General features: G+C 32.3%; 1 long non-coding RNA gene across 1 annotated transcript; it reads left to right on the forward strand.

The window, feature by feature from the left end:
* Positions 1-957: 957 nt before the first annotated feature.
* Positions 958-10735, forward strand: LOC135443344 (uncharacterized). Its single transcript, XR_010438976.1, has 3 exons — positions 958-1089; positions 5108-5173; positions 9633-10735. It is a non-coding gene; the product is annotated as an uncharacterized LOC135443344 (long non-coding RNA).
* Positions 10736-11941: the final 1206 nt, after the last annotated feature.

Here is an 11941-nt window from a genome sequence, read left to right on the forward strand (position 1 = left end):
ACTGTGTCCTATAAAATGCTTGTTGTGAAGCACTTGTTTTAAGGCTTAGTTTTATTCCACAATATCCTAGACCTGTGCACTACATGTGTCTATATGTCTAAAGCCATATATTTATGAAAGAGTATAAAAACAAATACATGTGTGTGGATTTGTGTCTGGGCAGGAACACATACACCTGCACACTAACACAGACTCATGTGTGCACATACTAAGGGCTAAATATTTAAATTAAAGCCTATGTACATATATCTTTTAGGAAAATGGTCAACAAAGAACAAAGGAAAAATGTCTTTGTCTTAAATCACTTATTTTTCTGAGAGCTGGCAGTGCACGGCTATGATTCTTTTGGTCTAAGGAAAGATTGCCATCTATTGGATGACCTTGGAAAAGAACAGGTTTTTACTATGCATGGGCTCTGTAATTCATGAAAAAATATAATGCAATTGAAGACTTCAATATTAAATTGTACATGTTACTATTGTTAAATGGTATAAAAGCTGCTTTATTTTCAAAACTGTGATTTTGGATTCTAGATTGACTTATACAGGAAAATACAAAGGCAATAGGTGTTTGCTTCAGAAGGAACGAAACCCTGGATGTGCATGTATACAGTAAGCTCTGATAGCAGTTTAAATGTTTGCAAAATATTGAATCCAAGTTTCTTTATTTAAGTTTACTGTTATACAATGAAAGAGACTTAAGCCAGCTCTTAATACATTTATAACCTATTTTCCTCTCAAGATCTGGGAACGGAATGATGCTCTTCTCCTGAAAACAGTATTTGCCCAGTTCTTACCGAGGGTTGCACTGCATTGCATTTAAAACAAAAATATTGCTCTGCTTGAGCTTAAAATGCAAAGCTTTTTTTCTTTTTTTTTTTTTTTTTTTAACTTACAGGCAAAGAACTTGCCAGTCAAGATGAAAAACTTCTTCTAATGGAATCCAGCTTGAAAGCAACTCAAGAGCAGCTAAGTGAGCAAATAGCAGAAACAGTTCGCCAAGAACAGAACAGTAGAAAATCACAGACGGAGAGCTGAAGACCTTGAGAAAACATATTCTAACTTCTGAAGAAGAAATTAGTAATTACAAGTGAGTTACTTATTTTTTGGTATTTGAGAATCAAAAGACATTAAAGTCAGCAGTAAATTCTTTTAATATGCAATGTATTAATTGTTTCTCTCAGGTATGATGCAGTGTAAATATGTTCTGTAACTCTATTGAATAAACTATGAAATCTAAATGATCAATTAATGTGTATTGTAAAATATGAGCTGCACTTAAAAAATTGAGTGTTGAAAAGTACTATTAGTAGGAGTCTGGTTTATTTTTAAAATTGATATTCTGTAGCGTTGAAGTAGAATAGTATGTGTAATTGTTTATTACCTATCTGTTAATGGTATTCTGATCTTCCTCTTTTTAGAGACCAAAGGTTACATATGGGTCTTATTGTGTTTCTTTTTTTTTGTTAGAGAAGCTGCCTCTAAGCAAGAGGCTACCAAATTAAAGAAAATTTGGTGTTTGAACTTTTAGTCACAATAGCAAGGCATATATGAAGTTTTTAACATAAAGGAAAAATTACAAACTGTATACTTTAAAAGAGTTTACACTGAAAAAAGTACTTTTGTTCTAACCAGTCAAATTTACTGTCTATTAGATTGAAGGCTAGCTCTTCGGATTTTATCATTTAGCTTAATATAAACTAAATTTTACATTGAACCACAAAGTGATTCATTTTTAGAGTTCTTGAGATTCAGACTATGCTAAAAATTACTCTCTTAGTTGATGCTTTTTTCATGCAGTCATTCTGTTCTTATTAAAGTTATTTTGCATTAAGCAATCCCTATATACAGACTGAATTTCAAGCCATTTCATAATATCATAGAGCATGATGAACACTTTATACTAGATAATTTGGCTGCAGAAAGAAAGTCTGTTCATTTGGAGGTGGATTGAACATTTAGAGCTAAATGTTTTATCTCAGATGTTTAGTAAGCATAAAATATTACCTCAGCAAATGTTTTCTGGGGAACACTTGCTAAATTCAGATGCAACAAACATCACATATCTAAAGCAAAATATTATATATGCTTAGCCTAAATGACTTTTAGACTGGAACTTTGTCCGTTCTTCAGCTCAAATGTTTTAAGTTAATATTTATACTGAGGACTGGGAAAAGCTTCATGGAAAAAACACTGTCTTCAGTTATGTGTCTTCATTTCTTTAAATAAAATAGCTTGGTGGTTTTCAACCTGCAGTTATATCTCTAAAGACATTACTAGTACTTCTCTAGGGAAAACACTGTCACTGATTTACTTTCCTAACACAGCTTGAATCTTTTGCAATAGTGGGTTTTCTTAACCATTTGAAGTTATTCCTCAGTTTACAAAATGCCATGTTATGCCTAATCTTGTAGATAGTTCTCTGTAAATAAAAAGGATACAAACTTCTAGGACTACTGATTGTGGTAACTTAGTGTGGGATGGGGGGAAGGAGGGGGGAAGTGGAATTGAAACTCCCAGCTGTAGCTGATTGATTGTGTCATGAAATATAGCTTTTGAGAGAGCAGGAATTTTGCAAAAGTTCACTGAAATGAGTTTCACTGAGGTTGAAATAGAAGGCCAAATGATAATCATAAAAAGATTTTTCAGAAGGACTTTTTATTAGATTTTTTTATACCTTATATGAACAAACAAAACTTGAATGAATCTCTTCACATGCAAAAATTATTAACAAACCGACCTTCGTGCTCTTGTATTTTTTACAGTTGTTCAGTGGCTTTGGAAGTTTGTTAATGCAGTGCATAAACATAATAAACTTTGATTAAGGAAAACCTTCACTTAGCTCTATAGATTATCAAAACTATTTTTATTTAATCTTATGTAAAATTTTGAATTTATTTTTGATACCATTGCTTTTTAAAAGTACTCTGATGCATTGCTTCAGGATTACAGTAACCAAATTATTTGTTGAATCTGAAAACTTAAAACTGCAAATTCAAAACAATAGGTTTTGTTGAATCTGAAAACTTAAAACTGCAAATTCAAAACAATAGGTTTAGTAAAGTGGACCTGATAAATCTAAGAAATTAACAACAAAGTAATTTAAATATTGAAATTTCCTTTTAAAACAACATACTGTTTACCTGAAAACAGTAATGCTGTGCCAGCCAGTATCTGTTCTGTTCTGTTCCTTGGGAAACAGAAAGAACAATGGATCTCTGTCCCCTGGGTATTTTGGGACAGGGAATGTCATAAGGGTTATATTTAGTCACTAGGAAGGGTACTGCATGTGTCATAAAGTAGCATCCCTTTGGTGCTGACTTATTCAAAGTCATACAGTCCTGGACTTTTCTTACCTTCCTCCTTAGTGAATCTGACAAATGCAGCTGGTATCAGGGTGAGAGCACAGGACCATACAAAGAAAAATACAGCACAGCATAAATTGGTCACTTAAAACTACCCTGAGTCCTGAGATTCTGCTATAGCTGTTGTGAGGCCTTTGAGAGGAAAGGTTCATTTCTGTGTGCTTTTATTTCCTTGTTGTGCAGTCCTTGTTCTAAGTTATTTTTTCATGGAAGGGGTGAAAAAAGGAAATGATTGACTAGGATTTAAAAACAATAAGCAACCCTTATATTCATTAATTAACCAGAATAAAAATATTTATTTTTAAAACAGGGCAAACTCATTTTCTGCTAATTTCACAGGGTGCCCCTAATACACTTATTTCATAGGGAAGCAACTAAAAGTTTTTAGAAGTCACAGGCTTTGTTTGCTGTGTACTTATCCTGGATGAAATAGACCTGATGAAACCACAACCCCAGTCCCACTCCCCAGCCCTCCACCCTGCTTGCCTCCCCCCAGTATAAGCCTGTTACACCTGAAAGATTTGTTCGGAATGTCCAGTGGGAACCTGGAAATCGTAATAATTTGTAGTATCGATTGTGTGAAGCTATGCAGCTGGGGCCTCTAGTGAATAGACAGGAATAGACATTTTATTGATTAACTTTTACAGTCATATTTTCAGGACTCTGCTGCAACATAATTTTCACTTCCCAGCTTTGTGCTGCTGCATCATGAAACTTGGATTCTTCTCTCTTAACATTTACTCACCTGAGAGAAACAGTACAGACTTGTCTTTTTTTAGCTGTGCTCCGCAGAAATGCGTAATATTTGGTGTAGTGAATTCTTTTAAATTTCCCCTCTGCTGTCACAATAAAATGAAAAATCTTCACAAGTGATGTTAGTAAGTATTGAACAAGTTGCACATCCTCTCTTACCCCCACAATAGATGCTATTTGTAACACCTTCTCATAATTCTATTTCTCCTTTGCATTTTCATTCTTATGTTTTAAATGGATAAGTTTCTGGCAAAAGCAGCCCTCCTCTTTACATCTACAAATTCCAGAACTGCTTAAAAGGAAAACCAGAACAGCCCCATAATAAAATCTATGCTTTTATTAGTTAGTGAAATTTTAAAAGAGAAAGACAAAATGTTCACTTGAAAATCTGAAAGGAATTATCAGAAAAATCTGATTCATTTTCAGGAGTGACATACTGCATTAACCAAAATTGCTTATAAGATTACTGAGAGGACCGGATTTCAGTACAGTTGCTAATAATTTTTCAAAAAATGTGTAGATGTACTGAAGTTTTATACAAGCAAATCTCAAAAACCTTTTTTTTCCCCAATTCTGGTGCTATTATTTACCAGAAAAGAACAAAAATGGCATTGTGCCATTGTGAAAAGAACTGTTGCATATTTGCTGGTTTCTTTCGTACGGGTTACTTTGTACATTAGATTCCTAAGCCATTTCTCTTTCATGCACTTAGAAAATTATCAGTGAAAGTCCTCATCCCTTTTATTCATTTAGTGGCTGTTTATTTTTAGTTATTTTATGCACTTTCATGTGAACCATGTTTTTGACATAAGTTTAATAATGCCTTGTAGGCTAAATATTCACCACCCCATCATCACTGGTCCTTATATGATTTAAATGTCTGTCATCTCACTACTTTCACTATTCTTTGTTGCTATTAACATCTTCTAATTACAACAATGCTTAAGATATTCGTGGTCATGTTTCCTTTTGTCCTTCCCCTCTCATCAGAGACACGATGGTGTGCACCATATGGAGCTGCAACTGAGGCAGAAGATCTCCCATCCGTCACAAAAGGTTCATTTTGTTTATTATTGCCAAACTTATGACTGAATAATCCCTATTTTGTTTCAAAGAATCAGGAAAAGTGTGGAGGACTTAAAGGTAAGAATAACAACATCAAAGAAAGAGGATAAGTAGCAATTTTCTCAAGACCTCAGTGTCCTCTGGTCCTAGATAAAGTAGAATTAGTCTCAATCAAGTGAAGAACTAGAAATTTTGAAGTAAGTTTCTTCCTATGCATGGAAAAGTAATGCATTATTTAGCAAACTGATTAATAGCAGTATCAGATTTTAATCACATTCTAGGCTCCAATATTTCAAACATATGTGAATGCAAGTCACAGTTTCACAGTTTTGTGAAACCAATTACCCTATAAACATGTGAAAAGCTGTTCACAAGCTTGCAAGATTGAAGATGAAAACTTTTCTAAGGATCACTTATGATTTTGTTTTGTAGTTGTGATGTTGTATTATAAAAGTATTGAATTGCGATGTAAGGATTACAGGAAATCTTCAAAATATCTGACTGTATTTTAATTTAGGTAAATTTAATAGAAATCCAAATTAGTGTTTGTGTGTATGATTTAGTTAAAGAACAGGGAAATGGTATTCCCTCTTCTGAACATTTGTGGAGATATTAAATAACATTAGAGTAGTATTTCAGTAAGCTTTATGTGTTCTAGGTAGATAATCCCCTAAATGCCTAGGACTCTGTACATATCATGTTAACTGAATTTCTAGATTTTCTATATAGTTTCTTTCTTCCTTTCTATTTTGATATATCCATGCTAAGACTTCTTACAGTCGTGGTAACCTTTTCATTACGAATTAGGCAAGGCAAATTTAAAAACTTTTAAGAAGTAAAAAACTTGAAATGTTTTAAGTGTTTATTAAATAAATTAGATGCAAAATATAACAAAATGTTTCTTAGAGCATTTTTTTACACTGCACAAATTCAGGACTAATTATAGTTCCCAGTTTTAATCAGACAATTCTAAGGTTTATTGTGATATAGCTGAAGGCTGCTTGACTCCATTACTTTATCTTTTTCTCTAAGAGAAATTGCAAATCTGAAGTATTTTAATAAGCTTGTGCCATTTATTTTGATTTTTAATTTCTAACTATTAATGGAAAAAGTAAGACATTAAGTAAATAAAAATTTGTGTTTATTGACTTTGAAATTATCTATGGTACAAATATTAAAAACAAAAACAAAAACAAAAACAAAAACAAACAAAAAAACCCACCAAAAACCCAAAAAAACCCAAAAACCTAATATCTGTTCAAGAATAGGATATGATCCTACACATTTGAGTCTTCCCAGACACTATAGTTATGACTGAGAAAAGCTGAATTGATTGCAATGGAAATCTACCTGACAGTAAGTATTTGCAGTGGCAGACAAAATTATTTAAGAAAAGAGAATATAAAATTAAGAAAGACAGATGGACTCATAAGAGTGAAATACAAATAGTCTGAATCAGGATTGATTTCAACATAATGTGGTGGAGGAATCCCCACTTATTGATCAACTTTAAAGCCCATGCACAGCACTTAAAAAGATAAAGTAAGCAAGGTCAGATAATCAAAGCATTTAAATAGTAAAAACAGCAACTGCCACTGTAGACTGCTAAAATAAATCCATAATACAAATTGCTTTAGCAAAAAGTGGATGAGCAGCTGATCTTCCTATTGAACTTTTATACTGTTCAGTGACCACACTGGGGAGAGGATTGGAAGAAATGCCTTGAAGATCAATATTGAGTGAGAGGTAGCAGGGATTCATTCTGAACATGAAAGAATTACGACTATGAGAGTAGAAATCCTGAGGAAATGTCATCAAGGAAGGACCGATCTTTTAAAATATCAGACATTTTATATGAGCATAGTATGATTTGATATCCTGCTATGATCTTTGAGCATTCAAAGCTTATTAAAAGAGAAATTTACTTATTGAAAAAAAAAATACGACTAATGATTTTAATGAAATTAGTTCTAAGATTTCAGTAACCTCTGTCTTCAAAACTAGGGGAATTTTAATCTTCTTAATTATTATGGTGTTCAGTTGAGGCTGCTACTTTCCAGCCATAAGTATTTCAAGTTTTTGCTAAATAGGAATAAAGAACCAGAATATTGTAATTTTTATCTTTTTTTGATATTTTTGTTTTTTTCAAAGATCAACATGCACCTGTAATTAACATGTTTAATGTAAGTGCTATTTCTTCAGATCTATTTGAAATACTATTTTTGCAGACATTTTAATTATTCTGTGGAAACTACAATGCAAGTGCTTCAAATTTCAGTTTTTCCTAAACCTATATGGAATTTTCATTTTAAAATAGGTGTTAAAATATCTTTTATTTATACATTAATTTGTCAGCACTATTCAAAGAGTATTTGTGAGAAAGAAATACTGGAGGTGGAAGTACTACAGTAGCTCATTGTTTCAAATATGTTGTTTTCATTCACTGTTTTATTACATAATTGTATGAGAAACACTGTATTTTCATAGATATATTATCCCTTTAAAATGAAGAATCCTTCTTTTTTCTTTATTTTTGACCGTGATCTTCCTTTACTTTCAGGCTCATTATCCCACCTATAAAAATGGTGCTATTGTTGGAAATTAACAATCCAAGTATTTGTATTTTAAACAATAAAAAAGGAACACTAAAACTAGAGTTTTCAAGGATATAGAAAATATATTAAAAAAGAAAGAAAAGTAAAGTGAGCATTTGTTTTCTCTTAGAAGATCTTCTTTGATAAAATACTTTAGAGTAACTGATTCCCAAAATCATGAAGTTTGTTCGCTATGGTAACTGTACCATGCACCTTCTTGTAATGCATAATTATTTACAAGCACTATTGGCTCGATTTTGCTGTATGAATTGCTGATTACAGCAATTTCAATGGTAAAATTGTGAAAAACCATATTCATAGCTGTCAAAGAAAGGTCAGCTTATTTGCATTCATTAGGAACTTGGAGGGCCATACCACATGCTTTTCCTCTGGGATTCTTACAGTTATTGATTTGTATACAGCTGTAGGAAAAATTAGTTGGAATTATATTTCACTTACCACTGGAGGCTGTATATTAATAACAGTGGAGTTCTATATGAAAAAAATTGAACCAGCAAATTAAATAATTGTCATTTTTAAAAACTAAAATTTTTATATTTAACTTGCTAAAATAATCTCTTTTGAATAGCTGGAGGAAATATTTTAGTGAACTTTTGTTAATACTCAGTACTTTTATTTGCACAAAAATGCATAGGCATTTATATTAACGTGACATAAAATATTCAAAACTTCCTATTTAGTAGTGGTCTTTACAGATGCTTGTAAACCAAGACAATATGCTTAGCCTTCCTTATATAGTGAAATTTTCTTTTATACCTGTATAATCACTATCCCCAAAATTTAAAATATGAATTATCCTGTCTTAAAAAAAATCCTACATTTGTTCTCTAGGCATTAAAGACCCTTCAATATCAAGAGCTGTGTAAAATCATAAGGAAATATTATCACCATCCTTGACTATCTTTAGGTATAAAAAACTATAGCTAATGTCTTCAAAAATGTCTACATGGGTAACATACCAACAATGTGAGGTCAGGTAAAGCACATTGTCAAACTGTTACAAACCTTTGTCTAAACGGAGAGAACTTCAGATTTAAAGATAGCAATGATGATCAGGTGGTATGCATTTGAAACCTTGTTTGTATTACATTGATAAATACTGTACATGATTAGTGCATATTTCTGTGAACTTTTAACACTTTAAATGGATTAGAATGTCTTATTTTGATCATATCCATATTGTTCATTAAGATAAGATTAGGTCCTTAAAAAATGTTTGGCTTGTTTCCATTACACTCAGAAATGTTTAAAGTAGAAAATTTAGAATACAGTTTTCCATAGTGTGCATATATAACACATGTTTGAGATTAATCAAATCATGGTCACCTCTAATTAACAGCAGGGAGCAATTCCAACATGGGACAGGGCCAGATGACTAAGAAATGAAGCATATATTTAAAAGATGCAGCGTACTAAGAAAAGAAAAATAGGTTATGACTTATGACTTAAAAATACTGCAAAGTTTTAAACCTGTGGTTCTGTGCATGTGGTTGAAACACTTTATTTTGCCTTTTTTTTTTAGCTGAGCCAGAAATTTTCATAACCCTACAATTTTGTAGGTAAACACAGTTTTCTTTCAAAGTTAATTCTTTGCCTTATTCATAATTAATAGATTTAAAAAAGCCCTGAACTTTGCAACTTCAGATGAGCAGCTTTTTATTTTCAAATTTTTATTTTCTAAAAATGCCTGATTTGTATGCCAAAATTCTCTGATTTACCATGACATTTGCTTAATACCTCAGGAAAAGCAGTGATCAAGGACATACATTGAAATAAGTTGAATCTTTCCTCCTATTTTTATTTGGGTTGATTGTTTGTTTGTTTGTTTTAAATAGGAAGTTTTATAGCTGATTAAGAAGAAAACTCTAGGAAAAGAAATGTCATTGAGCGATGAAGACAACTGGAGACTTAGACACTTTCCTGTCCTTTCCTTCAGACACAATGAAGATACTAACTCTAAATTTTCTGAATATCCAGTGTGAGATGCTGCTGTCTGATCTGTAGCAAACTGAACTTTGCTAAGAATTACTGTGGCCAATGTTAATTTGCTTTGAACAGTTAAAAGTCCTTACAGATAAGAATTAAGAAGAGACATGAGAAAACAAGGTTCACTTGTGTCCTGTCTCTGTCTGGGAGTTTGTGCCAAGGTCATTCTCATTGCATTTAGGACAATAGCTCCTGAGCACATGCAAGCTGTTCTGTCTCTGAGTGATTCAATAACTGCTAAACTTGCCTATGAAAAGGGGAAAGCTCTACAAGAAAGTCTGGAGACCAATTCCTTTTAGATCAACATGGAATAATGTTAGTTCAAATGGTTAGTTCAAAATAAAAGAGAAATTATTCTCTGTTGTTGTACATCCCAAATGAGAGCTCTGATAGAAAGCATTTCACAATTTATTTTTGTTTAATGTGAGGCTCCTTATCTTTTACCCCATTTTCCCAAATCCTTTTACTTCAGCTGCCTATGCATAAAATGATAATAGAGATGTATTCTCATATCTTGTATGCTGATATTTATGAAGCACTCAGACACCATTGGTTTTAAAATCAGTGGCTTTATTTATGTTGTCTTTTTTGTTGTGTCACAATGTGAGCTGTGTTTCTCACTTTAAGTCACGTAAGCTGCTGTATAGAGACATTAGCTGTAGGCTGCAGATTCATAATTTGCCGTTGAATGGACTAGAATTTCGTTCCAGGGTCTTGTTTTGAACTTAATTATTTTGTGGAGTGTCCATGATTTTTTTAAAAATAATTACATGAGTATTAATTTGTAGGTTTTGGAAACTCAGATAAAGTGAAAGATATTTTTTCATCCATATCAACACTTGAATATTGTACTTTATACACTAAAAGATAAATTAAAAGAAATCAAAATGTTTAAGTATTTGTCCGCTAATTGATAAAAGATATCATACAAACTGGGTGTTTAAAGGAAAGCATATTATCAAATTATAAATCTAAAAACATGTAAATATGCTTACATATGTTAGACAGACATTATTACACTTGACAACATTAATTCTGATGTATTTGGAATGCTGAATATTTGAATTTGCCGCACTAATGTTTTTTTAAAGTAAAATCAGCATCAGAGCCTGCTTCCAAGTCAAAGAGAATTCAAGAGGCACCCAACTTAAAAGTAAAATTGGATTCACCTCTTTTATATGGATATTTTTCAGAAGGATCACCTGAAAAGGGGTTCCTTGCTCGGTATGCTGTATTTTCTGACTTAATCAGATCAGACTAAGATTTGGCAGTAGTTTCTCTAGCAGGGAAGCCACAAGGTATCAAAAAAACCCCAGGATAAGTAAGGGCCATAGCACCGCACTGACCTTAGGAGACAAGAACTTTTCAGCAGAATGGATGTAGAACTTAGACAGATGATAGTGCACACTCTCTCCATGCACATTATTTCATGTATTTATTTGTTAATATCTTCCTTAGAAATATAGATAACATTTTCATTCACACATTTCAAGATAATTTGGCCTTGAGCAAAAACCCAGAAAGACAAATTTCAATCCAAACAGATGAAGCTGAGCAAAGCTCTAGGAAACTCAAAACCATGTCCAATAATGGAAAATTTCGTGGTAGGTGGAAGAATGATAGACAACTGTAATGGCACCCTGACAATCAATGAAGCTACAAAAAGTGAAGTTATTTTTATGACATCAGCTTGCTGAAACTTGTGAGTGTGAAGAGGATTTTTTTCTCATAGACATCAACTGAAATTGAAAATAACTAATTCTAATGAAGAAAATTTAACCTTGAGGTAATAATAATACTGCCTTGCCTATACTTTTCAGAATTATTTATTAGCCCTTCAAGGATAAACATCATCAATATCATGCAAAAGTTCATAATAATTTTCTAAAGCTGGGAAATAATCTTGTTATTTTTCATTAATTTTTTTTCAAAATTGTATTCAGATATTTATAAGGAATGGACTGGAATTTGTCATCTATTGCTGTCTTCAATACGATCTGCAACAGTGAGGACTTTCTTCTAGAACCAAGAGGAGGATTGAGAGAGTGCCATAGTCCTGTTTGATTTTACCTTTGATTTTAAGTTAATTGATTTACATTAATTTGGAATTCCCTTTCAGATGGATATTTCAGTTGTCAGAACTCATAATGGCAATATA

The sequence above is a fragment of the Zonotrichia leucophrys genome, chromosome 2 (genome assembly GCF_028769735.1).
Source record: "Zonotrichia leucophrys gambelii isolate GWCS_2022_RI chromosome 2, RI_Zleu_2.0, whole genome shotgun sequence".
NCBI lineage: Eukaryota > Metazoa > Chordata > Aves > Passeriformes > Passerellidae > Zonotrichia > Zonotrichia leucophrys.